Source organism: Callospermophilus lateralis, chromosome 2, assembly GCF_048772815.1.
Source record: "Callospermophilus lateralis isolate mCalLat2 chromosome 2, mCalLat2.hap1, whole genome shotgun sequence".
Lineage (NCBI taxonomy): Eukaryota > Metazoa > Chordata > Mammalia > Rodentia > Sciuridae > Callospermophilus > Callospermophilus lateralis.
The window spans coordinates 78,880,575-78,904,149 of NC_135306.1; positions in this window are offsets into that span (position 1 = coordinate 78,880,575).

The window sequence follows — 23,575 nt, forward strand, 5'->3', positions numbered from 1 at the left end:
ATTAGACAATGAGATAACAAATAACCCAATCAACAAATGGGCCAAAGACCTGAACAGAAATTTCTCAGAGGAGGACATACAATCAATCAACAAGTATATGAAAAAATGCTCACCATCTCTAGCAGTCAGAGAAATGCAAATCAAAACCACCCTAAGATACCATCTCACTCCAGTAAGATTGGCAGACATTAGGAAGTCAAACAACAACAAGTGCTGGCGAGGATGTGGGGAAAAGGGTACTCTCGTACATTGCTGGTGGGACTGCAAATTGGTGCGGCCAATTTGGAAAGCAGTATGGAGATTTCTTGGAAAGCTCGGAATGGAACCACCATTTGATCCAGCTATTCCCCTACTCGGTCTATTCCCTAAAGACCTAAAAAGAGCACACTATAGGGACACTGCTACATCCAAGTTCATAGCAGCACAATTCACAATAGCAAGACTGTGGAACCAACCTAGATCCCATTCAATAGACGAATGGATAAAAAAAATGTGGCATTTATACACAATGGAGTATTACTCTGCATTAAGAAATGACAAAATCATAGAAGTTGGAGGGAAATGGATGGCATTAGAGCAGATTATGCTAAGTGAACCTAGCCAATCCCTTAAAAACAAATGCCAAATGTCTTCTTTGATATAAGGAGAGTAACTAAGAGCAGAGTAGGGACGAAGAGCATGAGAAGAAGATTAACATTAAACAGGGATGAGAGGTGGGAGGGAAAGGGAGAGAGAAGGGAAATTGCATGTAAATGGAAGGAGACCCTCAGGAGTATACAAAATTACATACAAGAGGAAGTGAGGGGAAAGGAGGAAAAATATAAGGGGGAGAAATGAATTACAGTAGAGGGGGTAGAGAGAGAAGAGGGGAGGGGAGGGGGGAGGGGGATAGTGGAGGATAGGAAAGGCAGCAGAATACAACAGTCACCAGAATGGCAATATGTAAATCAATGGTTGTGCAACTGATGTGATTCTGCAATCTGTATATGGGGTAAAAATGGGAGCTCATATCCCACTTGAATCAAAGTGTGAAATATGATATATCAAGAACTATGTAATGTTTTGAACAACCTACAATAAAAATTAATTTAAAAAAAAAGATACACACACACACACACACACACAAAACCCCAATCAACAAATGGACCAAGGACAGACACTTCTCAGAAGAGGATATACAATCAATCAACAAATATACTAAAAAATGCTCATCATCTCTAGCAATCAGAGAAATGCAAATTAAAACTACTCTAAGATATCATCCCACTCAAGTAAGAATGGCAGCTATGATGAAGACAAATAACAACAAGTGCTGGCGAGGATGTGGGAGGAAAAGGCACACTCGTACACTCCTGGTGGGACTGCAAATTGGTGCAGCCAATTTGGAAAGCAGTATGGAGATTTCCTTGGAAAGCTGGGAATGGAACCACCATTGACCCAGCTATTCCTCTTCTCAGACTATATCCAAAAGACCTAAAAACAGCATACTACAGGGACACAGCCACATCAATGTTTATAGCAACATAATTCACAATAGTTATACTGTGGAACCAACCTAGATGCCCTTCAATGGATGAATGGATAAAAAAAATGTGGCATTTATACACAATGGAATATTACTCAGCACTAAAAAATAATAAGATCATGGCATTTGCAGGGAAATGGATGGCATTAGGGCAGATTATGCTAAGTGAAGCTAGCCAATCCCTAAAAAACAAATGCCAAATGTCTTCTCTGATATAAGGGGGGGGGGTAACTCAAAAAGGGGTAGGGAAGAAGAGCATGAGAAGAAGATTACCACTAAATAGTGATGAGAGGTGGGAGGGAAAGGGAGGGAGAAGGGGAATTGCACGGAAGATGGAAGGAGACCCTCATCGTTATACAGAATATATGTATGATGTTGTGAGGAGAAAAAAAAAGAAGTGTGTAACTTTAGATTGAGTAGAGAGAAGTGATGGGAGAGGAGGGGAGGAAAGGGGGGAATGGAAGGGCAGCAGAATAAAATAGACATTATTATTGATGTGTGTATATACATGACTGCATGGCCAATGTGATTCTGCAACCTGTACACTCAGAAAAATGAGAAATTATACCCCATCTGATTCAAATGTATGATATGTCAATATTATTGCACTGTCATGTGTAACTAATTAAAACAAATAAAAATTAAAATTTAAAAAAATGAATTCAAGAATACAATCAATAGCATAGATTTAATAGACATATATAGAATATCTTATTCATCAATGTGAATACACTTTCTTCTCAGCAGCACATGGATCCTTTTCTAAAATAGACCATCTATTATGCCACAAACCAACTCTTAGCAAATACAAATATATATATATAGAGAGAGAGATACTGCCCTGCATTCTATCAGATTATAATGAAATGAAATTAGATATCAATGATAACATAAAAAATAGAAGTTATTTCAACACCTGTAGACTAAATAACATTCTATTGAATGAACAATGAGTAGATTTAAAAAATTCCTAGGGGTAATTGAGAACACTGATACAACATGTTAAAATCTCTGGTACACTATGAAGGCAATAGTAAGAGAAAAGTTCATTGCATGTAGTTTATTCCTTAAAAGAAGAAAAAGTCAACAAATAAATGACCTAACATTACTTCTCAAAACTCTGGAAAAATAAGAACAAAACAACACCAAAAGCAGAAAAAGGCAGGAAATAATTAAAATCAGAGCTAAAATCAATGAAATTGAAACCAAAGAAATAATTGATAAAATTAACAAGATTATTGTAATGTTATGAGCAACCAATAAAAAAATTAACAAAACAAAAAGTTGGTTCTTTAAAAATATAAATAAAATTGATAAATCCTTAGACATGTTAATACAGAGAAGGAAAGAGAAAACTCAAATTACTAACATCCATGATGTAAAAGGAAATATCACAACAGACACTGCATAAATACAGAAGATAATTAGAAATTATTTTGAAAATTCATACTCCAATAAAATAGAAAATATCGAAGGCATTGACAAATTTCTTGGGTCATATGATTTGCCCAAGCTGAATCAGGATGATATGTGCAAGTTAAACAGATGAATTTCGTGCAATGAAATAGAAGATGCCATCAGAAGCCTACCAACCAAGAAAAGCTCAGGACCAGAAGGATACACAGCTGAGTTTTATTGGACCTTCAAAGAAGAACCAATACTCCTCAAATTATTTCATAAAACAGAAAAGAGCAGACACTTCCAAACCTATATTCTATGAGACCAATATTACCTTGATTCCAAAACTTCATCGAATAAACATAGATGCAAAAATTTTTAATAAAATTCTGGCAAATAGAATGTAAAAACATATCTAAAAGATAGTGCATAACAATCAAGTGGGGTTCATCCCAGGGATGCAAGGTTGGTTCAGCATAAGGAAATCAATAAATGTAATTCATCACATCAATAGATTTAAAGAGAATCATATGATCATCTCAATAGGTGCAGAAAAAGCATTCAACAAAATACTGTACTCCCTTCATATTCAAAACCGTAGAAAAACTAGGGATAACAGGAACATATCTCAATATCATAAAGCTGTCTATGCTAAGCCCCAGGCCAACATCATTCTAAATGGTGACAAATTGACAGCATTCCCTCTAAAAACTGGAACAAGACACAGATGCCCTCTTTTACCATTTCTATTCAACATAGTTCTTGAAATACTGGCCAGAGCAATTATACAAAAGAAATTAAAGGGATGCAGACAGGAAAAGAACTCAAATTAGCACTATTTGCTGATGATATGATTCTATATCTAGAAGATCCTAAAATTTCCACCGGAAAACTTCTAGAACAAGTAAATGAATTCAACAAAGTAGCAGGATATAAAATCAACACCCATAAATCAAAGGCATTTCTGTACACCAGTGACAAATCCTCTGAAAGAGAAACTAGGGAAACTACCCCATTTATAATAACCTCAAAAAAAAAATAAAATAAAATATTTGGGAATCAACCTAACAAAAGAGGTGAAAGATCTCTACAATGCAAACTACAGAATGCTAAAGGAAGAAATTAAAGAAGACCTTAGAAGATGGTAAGATCTCCCTTGTTCTTGAAGAGACAGAATTAATATTGTCAAAATGATCATACTATAAAAAACATTACACAGATTTAATGCAATTCAAATCAAAATCCCAATGACATTTCTCATGGAAATAGAAAAAGCAGTCATGAAATTCATCTGTAAAAATAAGAGACACAGAATAGCTAAAGCAATCCTTAGCAAGAAAAGTTAAGCCGATGACATCACTATACCAGACCTTAAGCTATACTAGAGAGCAGTAGTAACAAAAACAGCATGGTATTGGCACCAAAATAGACAGGTAGACCAATGGTACAGAATAGAGGACACAGAGACAAACCCACATAAACACAGTTATCACATATTAGACAAGGCACCAAACATATATTGGAGAAAGAATAGCCTCTTCAACAAATGGTGCTTGGAAAACTGGAAATCCCTATGCAATAAAATGAAGTAAAACCCTATCTCTCACCATGCAGAAAACTTAACTCAAAGTGAATCAAGGACCTAGGAATTAAACCAGAGACCCTGTGCCAAATAGAAGAAAAAGTAGGCCCAAATCTTCATCATGTCAGATTAGGCTCTGACTTCCTTAACAAGACACATATAGTGCAAGAAATAAAATAAAAAATTAATAAATGGGATGAGTGCAAACTACAAAGTTTCTTCTCAGCAAAAGAAATAATCAGTGAGGTGAATAGAGAGCCTACAGAATGGAAGCAAATTTTTACCACTCACACATCAGATAGAGCAATAATCTCTAGGATATAAAAATAACTTAAAATTTTAACACCAAAAAAAAAAAAATAGCCCAATCAATAAATGGGCCAAGGAACTAAACAGACACTTCTCAGAAGTTGATATACAATCAATCCACAAATATATGAAAAAATGTTCAACGTCTCTAGCAATTCAAGAAATACAAATCAAAACTATTCTGGCTGGGATTGTGGCTCAGTAGTAGAGAACTTGCCTAGCAGATGCAAGGCCCTGGGTTCAAGCCTCAGCACCACATAAAATAAATAAAATAAATGTATTGTGTCCAACTACAACTAAAAAATTAATATATAAAAAAACTACTCTAAGATTTCATCTTATTCCAGTCAGAATGGCAACAATAAGAATATAAACAGTAAGTTTAGGCAAAATGTGGGAAGGAAGACACACTCATAGTTGCTAGTGGGACTACAAATTGGTGCATCCAATATGGAAAGCAGTATGAAGATTCCTTGGAAAACTGGGAGTGGAACCACCATTTGACCTTGGTATCCCACTCATGGGTTTATACCCAAAGAACTTAAAAACAGCATTTTATAGTAATGCAGCCACATCAATGTTTATAGCACCACAATTCACAATAGCTAAACTGTGGAACCAACCTAGATGCCCTTCAGGAGATGAGCAGATAAAGAAAATGTGGTCTATATACACGATGGAATATTATTCAGCATTAAAAGTGAATACAATCATGGCATTTTCAGGTAAATGGATGGAGTTGGAGAATATAATGCTAAGTGGAGTAAGCCAATCCCAAAAAACAGAAGGCTGAATGTTTTCTCTGAAATGAAGATGCTGATCCATAATGGGAATGGAGCAGGGAGCATGAAAGGAATGGAGGAAATTTAGATAGGGGAAAGGGGAAGAGGGGGAAGGGAGTGAGCAGGGAGGAGGGAAGACAGTGGAAGGAAATGGACATCATTACCCCAAGTACACGAATGAGGACACAAATGATATGATTCTACTAGTGTATAAACAGAGACATGAAAAATTGTGCTCTATGTGTGTACTATGAACTGAAATGCATTCTGCTGTCATATATAACAAATTAGAATAAATAAATAAATTTAAAAATATTCAAATAAATAGATGATGCTATTGCCATTGAAAGACAAATAATTGAAAGCCCTCTAAGTCTGAGAGCTATACAAAGAGAGAGGTTAACAATCTAAAGTGTGCAAATGAATTTTCACTAATATTTATAAGAAAATATTACACAACTATAAAGCTATATAGTTATTTTCAAATTAAATATATCCCAATGTGTATTTATAGTTGATATAGGAGTTATCTATCACTAAATGTAGAAAGGTCTGGAGAGCACAGATTAAGAAATCTGATCCCAAAAGGATAAGATGGGGGACACTAGACTCAGTCAAGAGATTCATTAGTTTAGATACAGGTGGATATGAATGGGGTCTAACTCATTCCTTTCTGTCAAAATTTCCTCTGAGAAAGAAAGAATTTCTTAAAATTGAAGAGCTAGTAATTTCAGAGCAATAGCTCTTTCACTCAGAAGATCCCTAATCTTCTTTTTGAATGGATTATTCAAACTGCTGTAATTGACATCAGCATGGTCTACTGCCAACGGACTGAAAATTATAGACGTGATATAGCAGAGTTTTTTCCAACAATTTAAGTTTTTTAAGAAATTTTATGATGTTAATATTAGTAGGGAGAAGGACAATGTAGACTTATATTTTATAATATATGAGAAACCTAATATGTAAAAATATATAGAAACCTAATATTCTCGTAGACAGCAGCAAGACTTGAGAGGCATAAATGTGCTATTATTGGAAGTTCTGTTTAACAAAGTTTTGAGATTGTTGATAGCTCATACATGTCTACATTTCCTTAATGAAACCTTGGGGCCTGGTGAATTTGAAAATTTTGATATTATTTCAGATGCAAGAAAGTTTATAGCACATTTGATTTATAATATTAAACTACCCATTGGTGGGTGTGGTATAACATGCTGTAATCTGACACAGTAAATTTCCTGCAATAAGACAGGTAAAGTCACACTAAGTTATGCAAATATGATTGTAAGTCTGTGACCTCTGGAGGTTTTGTTTCCAAATCAAATACCTCAAATTCATAGAAAAGACATAGTCTTTAGAGATTTTTACAGAATTGCAGCTAAAGATTTGTCAACCTGAAGATCAGAAATTGTTGTTATTCTTTATATTGTAGGACTTTATATAATATTATTATTCATAATATTATTATTACTGCTTGTTAGAAGGCAGTTTGCTGGTGGCTTATTAAACATTTTCCAGATATTTACAAAGTGTATTAGATACATAATAAAAATGACATTTTGAGCTGGATGTGGTGGCATACACCTGTAATCCCAGTTACTTGGGAGGCTGAGGCAGGAGGATCATAAGTTTGAAGTCATTCTGGGCAACTAAGCAAGACCCTTTCTCAAAATAAAATAAGGGCTTAGGAGATAACTGATAGATAGAGTCCTTACTTAGCATGTGCAATGTTCTGGGTTCAATCTTCAGTAACATTAATAATAATAATATAAATAATAATATGTTTTAATTAAGAAACATATGGCATGGATTTAAGTTGATTTTCTATTTCATTCTATTTTATAAATGTCTGATTCACATCCAGAAGACCTTACTACTATACTAGTTCTTTAATGAATATATTCCTGTGTGGGTTGCACTCTCCATTATTTCAGTGAATATATTTGGAGCATTTATGATAGGGTTTTTTTTTTGTCATTTTTGGAAAAACTACAGGATGCGAAGACCAAAATGAAAACAAAGGATTAGATGGTAAGTGATTATCAAATGAAACATTAGATTTACACATGATTATTGCCCAAGTATTTAACTCATTAGCTAACTCATCAATTTGATCCATAGTATATGGAGTAATAATTTTATTGGGAGAAATCCCAAACACTCCCTTTGCTGCTCTTATTCCTTTGAGTATTAATTGTCCTACAGCCTCAGGATACCTAGTAAGAATAGTGTTAGGAGAATAAGATAAATGTATCCACAATAATGGACCTTCTTGCCAAAATACCCCTGTACGAATATTTTTTGTTGGTAGTATAATAAATAATAAAGGCAAACTTATATCAATTCTATCCAAATGCATATTTTCCATATATGTTTCAATGATTTTTAATGCCTTTCTTGCTTCAGGCGTTAACATGCGAGGTAAATTTGGATCTGATGGACCTTTTAGGATATCAAATAAAGGTCCCAACTCTCCTGTTGGCATGCCTAGATAAGGCCTTATCCAATTCATGTCTCCCAATGACTTTTGAAAGTCGTTAAGTGATTTGAGTTGATCTACTCGTATTTGAAGTTTTGGTGGACAGACCATGGTTGAGGGTAATAGAACTCCTAAATAATTAATTGGAAGAGTCAATTGTACTTTATCTAGATTATAATTTTTTATCTCTAGATTATAATTTTTTAATAAATTTTTAAGTGTGGCATAACATTCTAGCAATGTGTTTTTATCTTTATGTGCCAATAATACATCTTCCATATAGTGAAATATTTGTAGTTCAGGATTTTGATTTCTAAGCGGCTGGATTGCTTTGTTAACATAAATTTAACATATAGTCAGACTATTAGCCATCCCTTGAGGGAGTACTTTCCATTCATATCTCTGATCAGGACCTTCATGATTCAGTGCAGGGATAGTAAATGCAAAACGTGCACTATCCTCGGGTTGAATTGGAATTAAAAAAAAAAACAATCTTTAATATCTATAGTTAAAACATGCCAGGTTTTTGGCAAAGCAGACAATTGGGGAATCCCTGATTGAGAAGGTCCCATAATAACTATCTCATTATTAATGGCTCTTAAATCTTGCAATGATCTCCATTTACCAGATTTATTTTTGATGACAAAAATGGGAGTATTATGGGGAGATACAGAAGGTTGTATATGTCCCTCCGCTAATTGTTGTTTGACCAGGTCATGGGCTACTTGTATCTTTTCTTTAGTCAGGGGCCACTGAGGAACCCACACTGGTCTTTCTGATTTCCAAGTAATTTTGATTGTCTCAGTGGCCCTTTCTGAAAACCCAATCCATGTCTATTTATTCCTTGATCTATTTGAATTGGTGCTGTTATACCTTGTTCTTGTTCTCTTAATCTTTTTTCTTTCCTAAAGCCTTGTCTAGCCCTAGTAGTGGGCGCATTAGGATTGATGTTATTTGTTAATGTCAAACCTAACTGATCTAGGACATCTCGTCCCCATAAATTTATAGGAAGATGATCTAATACATATGGCTGTATAGTTCCTTCACATCCTTCAGGATCCTTCCAATCTAATACCATTGCACTTCTATGGGGATTAGTTGCCACTCCTAGGCCTCGAAGCGTTTGAGTGGCTTGTGGTAATGGCCAGTGTTTTGGCCATTCTTGATGAGATATGATGCTAAGGTCAGCTCCTGTGTCCAGTAGCCCATTAAATTCATGTCCTTGAATATTTAGTTTTAGCATTGGGTGACAATCTAAATTTAAAGACAGCATAGCCCAATCCACACCTGTGGAGCCTAATCCCCTGTAACCTCTTTTTACAGTACGACTGGAAAATTTATCATGCAGGCTGGGTATTATTAATAACTATGCTAATCTATCTCCTGGTGAAATTACTGATATACCTCTTGGAGAACTAGCTATAATTTTTATTTCACCTTCATAATCGGGATCAATTACCCCAGGACTTATCATAAATCCTTTTAGTGTAGAAGAACTGCGTCCCAATAATAAGCCTACTGTTCCTTGGGGAAGAGGTCCTTTTACTCCTGTGGGAATGATTTGAATTCCCATCTCTGGAGTTAGTACTGCTCTGGTGGAAGCGCAGATGTCCAACCCTGCGCTCCCTCTAGTTTGTCTGATGAGTGATTTAATGGATAAAGTGTCCTGGGCACTACCCTGATGGTGTTGCTGGGTTCCTCCATTGCCCCGTATATTTGTGGTTGTGGGTCCCGGAGCATTGGGCCCCCCCAGTCCTTTTTTTGGCAATGGAGCCTGATGCCTTTCTCCATGATATCATGGGTAAACACTTGGTCCTTGTCCGTTTTTTGATAATGGAATACCCTCTATGGTGGTTTGAGAATGGTATTCATTAGCCCAATGTCTCCCTCTACAGCATTGTGGGCAAAAACCCGGTATTCTATTCTTTTGATACCTAGCTTTGTTAAACCCTCCTCCTATGGGGCAACTCCTTTTAAAATGTCCTGTTTGATCACAATTATAGCATGTTTTTGGCCTGGCCTCTAAAGCCTGTTGTACTGCAGCTGCCAAGACTTGCCCTTGTTCATTAATGTCTCTACATAATTTAATATATGGGTTTAAATCTTCATGCCTCCAGGGTCTAATGACCTCTCTGCCATAACGATTTGCTTGGTCATAAGCCAGTTGTTTTATTAATGGCATTGCTTGTTCTGTATCTCCAAAAATTCTGGCAGATATTTGAATAAACCTATCTACAAATCCAGCGTAAGGTTCATTAGTTCCTTGTATTACCTTAGATAATTGTCCTTGTAAAGCTCCATGCCCCTGTAAAGTTTTCCATGCCCTAACCGCATCTACAGCAATTTGTGTGTATATGCCAGGATCATATTCAATTTGTTGCCGTTGACCCTTATAAGGTCCTTTTCCTAACAACATATCTAGATTTCTTTGAGGGTAACCGGCTGCTGCATTTCACCTAGCTGTCTCCTTGCAAAATTCCTCATTGGCAACCTTCCATAACAAATATTGTCCTCCATTTAGCACAGATCGACACATGTTAGCCCAATCTGCTGGCGTCATATCCAAGTTGGTAATGGATTCGACCATGCTTACTGTGAAGGGTGCTTGTGGACCATAGGTTGTTACAGCCTCCTTTAACTGCTTCACTGTTTTGAAATCTAAAGCATGGTGAATTCATTGCCCTCCTGCCTGCTCAAGTACAGGGCATGCTAATCTTTGAGGTCCTGCCTCAGGATTCCGTCTATCAACTACGGGGGTTGAGGGCCATTCAGCTGTCTCTATAGATGGAGCTGTTGGTTGAATTACACCCTCTGGTGATAGAACGGTGTTAGTAGCAGCCTCCTGTTGTAGCTCCCCGCCGATGGTTGTTTCTCCTCTAAGCTTTCTTCCTTTAAATTTTGTTCCTCTATCTGACTAGCTCGAGAGACCTTCTCTTTTGCTTGACCTAACATGTTTTCTACCATAGTCTGGACCTCTAACAATTTACTTAACAGTCTTTCGGTTTGTTTTTTACTAGTTTCTAATCTACTATAAAGATAATGCAACCCAATAAGATAACATAAAACAAAACCAAAACAGAATGAAACAAAAATGGAACAAAAAATCGTTGTATCAATTTTCTCTTCCTCAGGGCCGAACAACTTCAAACCTTGAGCCAACCATTTTTCCCAGTTTGCCTGAGAAAATTCTAGGGATAGGCAGCTTGAAACAAAAACAAAATAAATCAAAACAAGAACACATTGTTTTTTGAAATGCTCACCCATTCTCTCGCCTTCCCTCAGGGGGGCGCAATTTTACTCACCTCCAAGCTTCAGGCGTCCCCCGCACGGGCCACCAATTGCTGCAGTCTGGCTGGGCATAAAATCACGAGCCACTCAAGCAGGAACAAACTTTATTTTTGAAACAACCTGCCAATGCCCTGTACGCTCCTGGGGGAAAAAATGCCGACCCACACACGCAGCGTTCTCCTGGACACTCCAACAGGAAATCCCTCCTCCGGAATTGCCTCCTACCGCACTTCCACAACCAATGGGAATTCTGCAGGAGTCCCGTAGCAGGCCGAGGTGGACAGCAGGGGTCTAATATCCCTATGAATGCAGATCTTAACATAATCATATTATCTCAATGGCTTGCTGGTGTCACCTTTCAACCAAAAATGCCATGCATCATACTACTTGGCTATGGCTCTTAACACCCCTTTTTTGAGCAAATATTTATTGAGTGCCTACAATATGTCAAGCATTTTTCTGGACACTGGGGAGACAATAGGAAACAAACAAAAGTTCTGTTCTCATAGACGCATTCTAATATCTAGACCATCTAATATATAGAATCTCTAAAATCTAATATACATATTCTAATGGGGAGGGAAAAGAGACATAAAAATAGGTTCTTATAAACTTAAAGTAGAAATGAACATACAGTTGATTAGAAAAATACTAAGTAACAATGTGAAAACACAAACAGATTTGCTATAGGATCATAAGAAAAGGCCTCTGAGCTAAGATCTGAGTGAGCTGAAGGAAGCAGCATACCTAGGGAAGAGTACATAGGCTTCAGGAACAGGAAATGGAAATCACCAGATAGAATACAGTATGTCTATATGATGTCAGGATATCCCAGTGTGTTGTAGGCACATTCCATGTAATATTCTGGGATATAATTATACTGAAAGCTTCCTTATTATTTATCTGAAATACATATTTAAAAGAGTGTCTTGTATTTTCATGTGGACAATAGGTCTCTTTATTCAGTTGAGAATATGTTTTCTCTATTAGAGGGACAATAAGGAGATTGATGGAGGAAAGAAATTGGAAAGAGAGGCATCAATATAGCAGCTGCCAGCCACCTGTGGCTATGGAGCACTGGAAAAGTGGCTGGTCAACATTCAGACATGCTGCACAGCTAGAAAATACAAACTGAAGATCAAAGACATAGTATGAAATTTGAATATCAAATAATCTCATTAGCTTTTTTTTACATTGACTGATGTCGAATTGATTTTACCTCCCTCTTATTTTTTAATGTTTTACTAAAAACTTTTAAATTGCGTATGTGGCTCACATTATATTGCTATGCAAGAGTGATAGATGAGAAAGAAAATGGTTAGGAAGGAAGGAGACCAAGCAGACCCTTGATGGTGAAGACTTCAGTTTTTACTTGAATGAGACAGAAAGGCATTGAGAGTTAGGCAGAAAAATGACATGGTCTGATGGTATTGCTCTCTGAGTCTGCTCCTAAAAACCCCCAGCTGAGGTAATAAGCACAAATGTTTCTTCCAGGTGAGAACTACTCACAAAAGTTACCCTTTATTTCCTGCCATGTCTCCCAGCCCCTGGCTAAGTCATTGTATTGATTGTGATTTACCAACACAATTGAATTGTCTGCTGCTCTATAAACAACTTTCAGAGTCACTGATTAAAAAATATTCCTGACAAATCTACCACACCCTAGGCACTGTTCTAGAGGTTAGGGATATAGTAGCAGTAAAACAAGGGACAGTGGGGCTGTAGTGCAAATTATGTCTTATGGGAGTTATATCTTAATGGAGACAGTTTACATAAACAAACAAGAACTGAACGTGTGTGTGTGTGTGTGTGTGTGTGTGCGCGCGCGCGCAGTGTGAGATTTAAAGTGGTATGATGGAAAATGAAACAAAATGGTAGAGTACCAGGACAGAATGAATTGGAAGTTCTCATATGAGGGAAGTGAGTAAATCATCTGCTTTGATCTAAATGGTTTAGTCCCATCCCCAAATTCATAGTTCAATCCTAAACCCCAGTGTGATGGTATTAGGAGGTAGGGTCTTTAATTAGGTCATAAGGTGAGACCCCCATGAATGTGATCTTCACTCTTATAAAAGAGGTCCCAGAGATCTGTCATTACTTCTACCGTGGGAGATGACACAAAAGATGGCCACATATGAGGAAGGGAGCCCTCAACAGAGCCCAGAGCCTTGGTCTTGGATTTATCATCCTCCAGACCATGAAAAATATTTTTTTCTTATGTATAATCTACTCAGTCTATGGTATTTTGGTACAGCATCCCAAATAAATCGACCCAGAATCCAAGTGCATATGGAGCATGGGGAGTTGAAGGCTTAGGAAACAGCTAATACAAAGGCTTCTGAAAGAAGATTGAGCTTAAAGTGTTGGAGGAGCAGCAGGAAATTCAAGTGTTCTAGATGGAGTGAGCAGGTGGGATAGTAGGAAATAAAGTATAATTTGACAACTACCTACATCAAATTTCCTGAAATACAACCAGAGGGAATCATATATCTTTATGAAATCATAAAGTTCCTAGGAAAGCAAAAATAGTTCTAATTTCTACTCATGGATGGCCTACTAATACCCTCACCACAGGATTCTTTTGAAGTATGTGAAATTCCTTAGATTGAAAAGTTCATTTAAGTATGTTTAATACAATCTAAAGCAGAACAAAACTATCAAACCAGATAGATGTTCCAACTTCATGTGATTCTTATGAGATAGTGTGCAAATACCGAATTCACCCAGTACACAGCACAACAGTAATGTTGGTGGGATGCATCATTGGTGTAAACATTAGAATTTTTAAATGAATGCAGCCTGAGCTTGCCCACTCCTGTGTGGAGATGGGCAATAAAAAAGCAAGGGTTAAATTAAAAGGATATAATTTTCAGAGTAAGTTTCATATAAGAGAGGCCCAAAAGGCAACTATGGATTGTAAAGAAAATAAACAAAAAACAAATATGGACCATCAAAAAGATTTCCTAGTCATTAAATAAGACCAGGCTAATATAATAAAAGAACCTATTGGAAAAATGGGAAAATTAAGCTTCCCTTTGTCAAAATACAAAATTTTTATTAAATTGGCTGATTATGGAAGTTTTTGGTTTAGGTGCTAATAAGTGGTAGGGAGTAGAAGGGAGAATTAAAGCAAGAGAAGTGAAAGCAGGAGTGCCAAATGCAAGAGGGGAAGGGACTGGAGGGAAAGGCTGGGCAGGGGACCTCACACAGGAGCAGGATGAGGAGGCTATAGATTTGCTGGGTAGTTAGTGTTCTCATGCAACCTCAGCTCTGTTTCACAATCCCAAAGTCCAGAGGAACTCTGCGGGTCACCAGGGCAATCAGTGACCCCTTAAGTGGGCATCAGGAGGAGGAAATGAAGAACAAGAAGACATTACACAGAGGAAAAACCACTTGAGAGGAATTGAAAAATATTTGAAGAAAGAAATATGAAAAGTAGGGTACGTGCCTTCTCACCGTCACAGTGCACACTGGCCTGCTGACTCTCAACAACCATCTGTGAGCACACCCACTAAGGGTCATACTGCCTTGCTCTTGGGGAGGTCCCAAGCCACCTCTAAGAAGGGCATACATGTTGGGTCTGCACTGCAGACAGTCAGGCTCCTCTAATGCAGAATGAGTCAGATAACTGGATTCAGAGTTTTCCCGATGTATTCTTATGTGTCCCATTATGTGTCCTGTGGTAAAGTGGTTCACTAATCCAATATGGTAGAAAACCACTGCACACTCTATTTTTGTCTTAAATATTCCTAATGGCACTGGCTCATCAAAGGCTTTAAGAAGTCCTGAGATGAGAAAGCTGTAGAGCTTTGTTTAATCCATCATTTTCAAAATTTATTTGAATAAGAAGTCTTTTTATCCACCTACCAGAATTAATGATCCATACAGCCTGCTGTGGAATAAAGTTTTGTCGACTTTCTGGGCACACTGCACTGGGCAAAGCTAAGGGAAAGATGCCCTTGTGCATCTCATTGTCTCTGCAGACCCCTTTCATCTCACCACACTCAAGGTTCTCATAACATGGTCGTCCTACTGTAGAAGATCTTCAACTAGAGCTCATCAAAGGAGAGCAGCACTGTGTCCTGGGCCATCCCCTGCTTCTTAGTCCTCTTAATAGAAAAAATATCAGTGATGTCTTCATTAAATTTCCCCCTCCTTCTTACTTTCCCTCTCCATTTCTATCATTAAAAATAATGTACTTTATTTCTTTTTCATCTTCTAATTCTCCTTCATTAACATTGATTAAAAAACAAATCAAAATGTAAAAAACAAAATAAAGCAGACCATGATATCAGCAGAGAAATACAATATTTCAAAGAAAAAGCACTAAATGTATGGGAAGCTGAGATCCACAGCACATGGGGCTTCTCAAAGGACAGAAGCCTCACAGGAAAGTTGGAAGGGCTGGTATGAATAGAAATGGGAGTTCTGGAGAACCAGAATGTCGTGAGCACAAAAATAAACTGTAAGAATCCAAATCTTCTGTTCCTCTTCCATTAGAAGTCATATTCTTTCTTATGGGTTTAAGCAACAGAGTCAGTATTCAAACTTTGCACATGGTTTTTCATACACAGATTCATAAGCATCTATTCCATTAAATTTCTTCTATGTTAATCATTCAAAGAGCGGTCACATTCTCAAGATGCAACATTTACTTCAGCAAGGAAATGGACAGAGAGGGGACGTCTGTATCTTCTTGAGGCTTCTGAGGAGCAAGGGGACTGATTTTGCATGTGAAAAAAATAAACTGAAAGAAATAAACTAACAGCTCCTCGGGAAGCTGAGGAAGAATGATTGCCAGTTTGAGGCCAGACTGGGAAACTTATCAAGAAGAAAAATGGGGTTGCTGAGGACATAGGCCACAGGCAGAATGTACCAGGGGTCAATCCCCAGTGCCAAAAAAATTAATTAATTGATTTTAAAAAAAGAATATAGAAATGAAGTTTGATATTTTTGGTATTTTGCCATTAACTGGCCCATAATAGTGACAGGCTCTTTTAACCTCTTTGAGTTTGGGTTTCCTCATTTGTAAAAGAGTCAGAACATTTCAAGCAGTGGGCCAAATCCAGCCAACTGCTTATTTTATAAAGTTTTATTGGTACACAACCACACTTGCTTGTTCATGTATTGTCTACGGCTGGATCTCTACAACGACAGAACGGAATAGAGTTGGGTAGTTTTGGCTTGTAAAGCTTAAAATATTTACTGTCTGGCCCAATAGAGGAAAAGTTTGCTCAGTGAGGTTTCTGCCAACTCTGACATCCTATGATGCAGATTATTACCCCACAAGAGGCTTAATTGTTGTCATTTAAGTACAGGTGTTAGGAGTAGAGTAAATGGCCTCAGCAAACCACCCAATTTAAATATTTCATGCACCTTTAGTCTGATTGCTTTTGCCACCCACAGCATTTTGACAATGAACCACACACCATATTGCTGTACCTGGTGCCAAGGAAACACAGTTTGAAAACAAAGCTTGCTTTCTGATCCATGCCTTATGAAAATGTATGATGTGAATCGTTCTCAAATAAGGTGTGTGTTGTGCTCTGTCTCCAGCTTTGAATACCAGAAACCACAGCATTCCTCAACTCAACCTCCTTCAGAGGACTGGGAGGGCTTGCCTGGCCAACTAGATGAACAAACCCTGACATTTTATTTATTTTTCTTTCTGGAAATGCTCACTCAAAGGAAAAAGGGTCCCCAAATTTTCTGCAGCTGCTGTCTGGATCATTTTTTAAAAAATATACTCAAGGAAGCTGCCTGGGTGGCCATGGAGAATGGTTGGGTCAGTTCACATATTGGATGCTTTGAACAGTTCACAGTGATCAAATTATCATAGGGGGTTGACCATGTCTGGCAGCCCATACCTCCACACCATTTCTTAGGACTTGCTACAACATCACAGGGATTTTCCTGAACTAGTTCACCCCTCAACATTTAACCCAAGACATGGAAAGACAAGTTATTATTCCAGTTTTGACAGCAGAGAAGAATTAATTTAGGAAAAAAAATGTCAAAAACATAAAAACTCAATCACCAAGTGATTACATATACTAAACCTCAGAATCTCAAAGAGATTCTAAATTTCGCGAGAGAATATTTTCTCATTGTGTATGCATATTTCTGGGGGGTGGTGAATGTTCTGTTAAACATGATTAGTGGCAAGGTATGAATTTTGGATAATCAATAATTTCACTTAAAATATAAAAAATAACAATAATAAATGGGAAAAAATGATCATACTGGAATTTTGTATCAGTTTAATAAGAATATGTGAGACTGGTAATAAGAATATGCTTGTGAGCTCTTTGTGACAGAATGCTACACCATTCATTCTCTTGGTTGTTAGAAGAAGTTGGATGCTTGGAACAGAGCCTTGCAGGACTTGGGGAAAGACCATCTCTTCATACATACATACTGCATTCCTGCCCATTTTCTATGATGGGATAGGAATACTGGGAGACAAAAAAATTATTTTCCTTAGAAAGGATTTGGAAGTGCTGTGGTTTTAATGTTTGTAATCCCTCCAGAATTAATGTTGAAACTTAATCTCCAGTGCAAAAGTATGAATAGGTGGGCTTTTATCTGTTCATTAGGTCATAAAGTTTCCTCCCTTGTGCTAAGGATTAAGTTCTTTATAAAAGAGGCTTCATATAGTGTTTGGCCCCCGCCTTTGCCCTTTTGTCCCTTCTACCATGTGAGGACAAATACATAGTATCATCTATGAAGAATGGGCTGTCACCCTGATCTTGACTTCCTGGCTTCCCAAATTATAAAAAAAAAAATAGGTTTCTGTGGTTTATAAGTTATCCAGTCTTAAGCATTTTGTTATAGCAGCACACATGGCCAAACACAGGAAGTGTAGGGAAACTTACCTGAAAAGGCCCTGCACCCTCACCACCATGAGACTGAACATTTTGTTCACAAATGCCTGGGAGATAAACCCCTTCAATTCTCCAAGGAATTCAAGAAAACAAATCCTAAACCACCTTCAACTTTCATAATCTCAACTTGTTCTCATAATATTCCCAAAATCTGAGACTGCTCTTATAAGCAAGAGAGAAGTGCCTTGAATTTTCTCCAAGTATTGATTCCCCGGAAGCTTGGAGAATGAAACCAATTGAGTGCCATGAACATAGTACTTAAACGAAACGGCAAAGATGGCATTCCTGTGTGAGGATTATACCTATTTTATTGGTAAAGAAATTTAGAATCGACCAAAGAATCTGTCCATGATAATATATTTAGCAGTAGAAGAGATCTGAACTTAACTCTGTTTGGCTCCAATTCTTTCTAGTCCCAATACAACTGTCTGTGAAGACAAGTCCTCTTGCTTCAGAGTCAAGTTTTCAAATTTCTAGGATAGAACCCTCTCCATTCCCCTTTACTTCATGGTGATTAGAATTATTGTTGGCACTTGCCAAAAACCCTCAAAGTTTGATGTATGAACTTCTATAGTCTTTCTCTCTAAACATGTACCAGAAAGATTCAGTAGAAATAAAGACCCTGTTACAATATTTTATCACTATTATGTTCCTAGTGTATACTTTATAAGTGTCACAATTTACACTGACTGAGAAGCATCAGTGTATATTGTACTTTAACACTGATGACTGCACTGCAGATATGCTTCTTGGTCAGTGAGTAGCTACGGGGCCATGGGCATTCAAAAGAATAAAAAGGAGCTGTCAACTCTCCCAAAATGCAGTGCTAATGTGTCACTGCTCTCAGGGACAAAGCTGTCTATCCTGCCTTCCTTGGAAACATAGAGATGATGCTAGAGCCCACACAAATCTCAGTAAGTCAGACACTGAGCCAAGAAGAATCTGAAATGACAAAAAGTTCACGTTGCTACGTGTGTGACATGTCTAGATTACACATGTGCATATGTGTGCAAGCAGGGCAAGATTTGGAAAGTAGGCAGCGGAGATTTTGAGATGATTTAGGAGGATGTTTTGATAAGAATTAAGAATAATTTACTACTTTAGTTCCTCTAAAGTGCTTGAGAGCCGTTTACTCTCAAGGACTAAGAAATTTCTCCCATTGGATCTTGTTTATGCTCTCATTTTCTTAAGAACATTTTAAATAGAATGAATATACAAGTGAGATTAAGTGGCATTTGTCTTCCTGTGTCTGCTTTATCTTACCTTAGGATGTCCTCTAGGTTCATCCACACTGTCTTAAATGACAGGTTTCCTTTGTTTTGTTTTGTTTTGTTTTGTTTTAATACAGGCTGAATGGTATTTCACTGTATATATGATAGTCACTAGTGACTGAGGAAAAGGGAATGGATAGTTATTAATCAAAGGGTATAGAGCTTCAGGTAGATGGAGGAATAGGTTTAGGATCTATTGCAGATTACAACAATTATAGAAAAAAAATAACATGAAAGGTTGCTTGGTCTAAAGTGGTTCATCACCAATTTCAGACTTCTGAGATCTAATAGGAAGTAAAGCATATCTGAAAAAGGGATTATATACAACTACTATTTCACTGTTCTAAATTCAGCATCCTAAAGACCTATCTGATCACTTCAATCTAGAGGAAAAAAAAATAAATAGTTAATGAAGCAACACTCTTATAAATAGTGACCAGCAGTTTCTCTGTGAAGGGAAACTGAGAGAGACTTACTTACATGTGTTTACACTTATTTACATGTGTTTCTGTTGAATTTTGAACCAGGTGTCTTGTTTTTCCAAAATAATGAAAATGAAAATTTTAAACTAACATTCAGCGTCACCATTTTTATCTATTCCCTCCTTGACAAGTCAGCCACTGATCTTACATTTGTTCTCCTCCTGCTTGGTATGAACAAAATCTCCAAGGAAGGGTGCCGCAGTCTGGCTGGGCACAAAATCACGAGCCACTCAAGCAGGAACAAACTTTATTTCCAAAACTCCAGAGAAACCCACGCATGAGGCCTTTTCCTGGGACACACTGCACCAACAGGAAATCCCTCCTCCGGAAATCCCTCCTACCACACTTCCCCAACCAATGGAAACTCCCGAGAGTCCCCATGAGTGCTCCAAAGTAGCAGGCCAGTTGGACAGCAGGGGTCTAATATCCAAGTGAATGCACATCTTAACATAATCATTATCATCTCAATGGCTTGCTGGAGTCACCTTTCAACCAAAAATGCCATGCGTCATTCCTACTGGGCTATGGCTCTTAGCAGAAGGGTATCACTTCATTTCTTTCTCTGTACTATGTTCATTTCTTCCCATTCATATGCTGCACCAAAAATCTTTCTCAACATTTTTCACGGGACTATGCTATGTGTGTATTTGGATTATGGTTCTCCAAGGAGGACCACTAAGGGGCTAATATCAATGTTAGCCTTGATGATTCTGTTAGGATTTTGACTTCTGCCTCTTACTAGTTTTATATCCTTTGCCAAGTTACTAAATGTCTCTGAGACTCGGTTTCTTTATTTCTGAAAAAATAAGGATAATAAAGCCAATAGTAAGATCTTGTTATACCAACAGAGTAATAGATAGATTATATAAAACATTCTCTGCACATAGTATTCATTCAACAGATAATCGTTATAATTATGCCTTAATGTTTAATCCACTCTGTTATTTGCACTCTTTAAATTTTAACACACCATGTTGTTGTCAGTTTAAAATTTGTACCTGACTAAAGCAAATAACAAATTGGGGGGCGGGGGGGGAACATGTAGCCAGCATCTGATGGACACGGGCAAATGGCAGATGTCACCCAGATAGTACATTCCTTCTATTGCTCTCTTCACAACAAAACAACCCCCCCCCAAAAAAAGGGTAAACACATAAAAACTGCACAAGATCATCTCCTTCCACCCTGTTTTTTCTTGTGCTGTTTTTTTGACACATTTCCAACCACAGCATAGACTCCAGTTTCTGTCAGATGCTATATTCTCCCTTAGATTTTCCTCCATGGTCTTTTGGTTTCAATCTTGGTGGTTCGCCATGCTCTTGATTACTAGCCCAGCCTCCATCATTAGCCACTTTCCCATCTGGTAAAATCTGTTCCAGAGAGGAAGTGAATGGAAACACTTTCATGGTTTGAGTCAGTAAACTTTTACTGAATGTCCAACACATGCTGATTGGTATCCTCAGGCAGTATGGGATAAATGCCTATATCCTAGACATAAAAGACATAATAGATCTGGCTCTATTCCACTGTAGTCTTGTACAAAGTCAAAATGAAATACAGAAAGGCGTGCTCTGCAATATATGTGGATGTGCTTTGTCTTAAGCAACATTGGGTGGAAAAGTACAATCTTGGCCATTGCCCCTGGCTTCTACCTCTCTTTCTCATGATTCTCAGCAAAATGCTTGACCCATCCTTTCTAGTTAAACATATTTTCTGGGCAGGAAGATCATCTGGCACACATTTTTTTAAACAACTCTCCAAAAAGTAAGTAAATAAATAAGTGGATTTGCCCCTAATCTCATGTGTGGAACAAATTGTGGGTGGTCATCCCAAGGTTAGACTTCAGGACAGGAGACATCCAGCTTATACTTTACAAAGTGCCAAGTGGCCAATTAACTAATTATACTCAGAATACAGCCATTCTTCTAATCTCCATGGTATGGTAGTTTGGCATTGCCAGATAGAAATTATATTTTGCCCAGTCCTGAGAAATCCAAAATGTCCCCATATAAAGAAAAAAGAGAATTTTAAAATATGCCAGCCATGGAGCATAACTGCTTTTTGTACTGGTCACTAATCCTGACCATTATATCCACACCCACTTTATAGGCTTAGTAGTGATCATAAATGCAGTCAGGAAAAGGTAAGCATTTTATATCCCCTGATAGAAAGCAAAGGGACATCTTGTTTTGCTTGCTGAAACTTGGCTATTAGACCCCGCAATAAAACGTTCACAGGCGGGCTGTGTAGGAAGAACACCTGGATTCTGGGGGAAATGCATCATTCATCACTTTTTTCTTTAAATCCACAGAAATATTTTTTCTATCATCTTGTGACTTTTTATGGGCTGTTAATGATGGGAGAACCTGATCAAATGCAGGCAGGCTTTCACATTCAGAATGGATAAGAGGACAGCAACCAAATGCTAAACACGTGTCATTCACCACTGGCCAGGGCACAGTGTTTTATAACATTTTACAAACTTTCCGACCAACACTGAGTTGGGGAGCATTCATGTTAACATAAACATGCCTTGCTGTGTACATGACTGCTACTAATAATAAACAGGGAATGGCTGCACTAATTCCTCCTCTCCTTGTGGAAAAGATTAACTTTCCTGCCATTTGTTTTATATTTGCCGGAAATGGGGAATTTTTAAGATCATCATGTATAATTTTTCTAATATTCAAAACTACTTTACTATTAAGGAATGCAGGAGACCTAGAAATACGGACATCATCTTCCATGAGGGATACTTTGGGAGTGACAGGCTTGACATTGTTTAGTGACCCACATGACTCCATAGTTACCCACTGAGCACCTAGGTGCTCCAGGGAAGCTAACTCACAGAGGTATTGAAGGATATTTTAAATTTTAAAAAGAAACTGGCAATAGCTACCAATAGCACACAAACTACTATTATGAAGTTGACCCTAACCATTTAACAACAACCAGAATGGTTAGATATTCCTTATGAGCTCAGGATAACATGTAAAAACTATTAAGACAGGAGTGTGTTAGGAGCCCAGAAATTTTGAAAACCTCTAAACCTAGACCCATTTATATGAACCCTAAGTTCAAGAACTTAAGCTTGTCCATGTTGTCTGACACCTTCTACATGCCAGAAAACATACTATAGGGAGCAGAGAAACCTTCATTTATATCACACCTGTGAAAAAAGAAGTCACAGAACATGGTCTCAACAGTCTCTTGATCCCTGTATACTGATTGCAATTTTCAATGTCCTAAGAACTTTCCCTTGAAAGAGTGGATAAACAGCAGGAAGGGACCATGGGATCTGGACTTTGTGTCGAAAGCTGTTCAGCAGAGTAGGGTTTAAAAACCGAAAGGAGATGACATCTGGTGCTTCCCATTCCATCTTTGTTCTCCAGTGCAACTCTAGAGGACCTTGAGCAGTCTCTTTTAAACAAGTTGCTCTGGAAAGAATTGTGCAAGAAAATAGATGCTAGTAATTCAGCAGGGATAAGACCCAGGCAATCCTCCAGAAGAGAAAAGATAAGCTATCAATCTCCAGAGGAGGGCTGAGGATATGGGAATATAGCTCAGTTGGT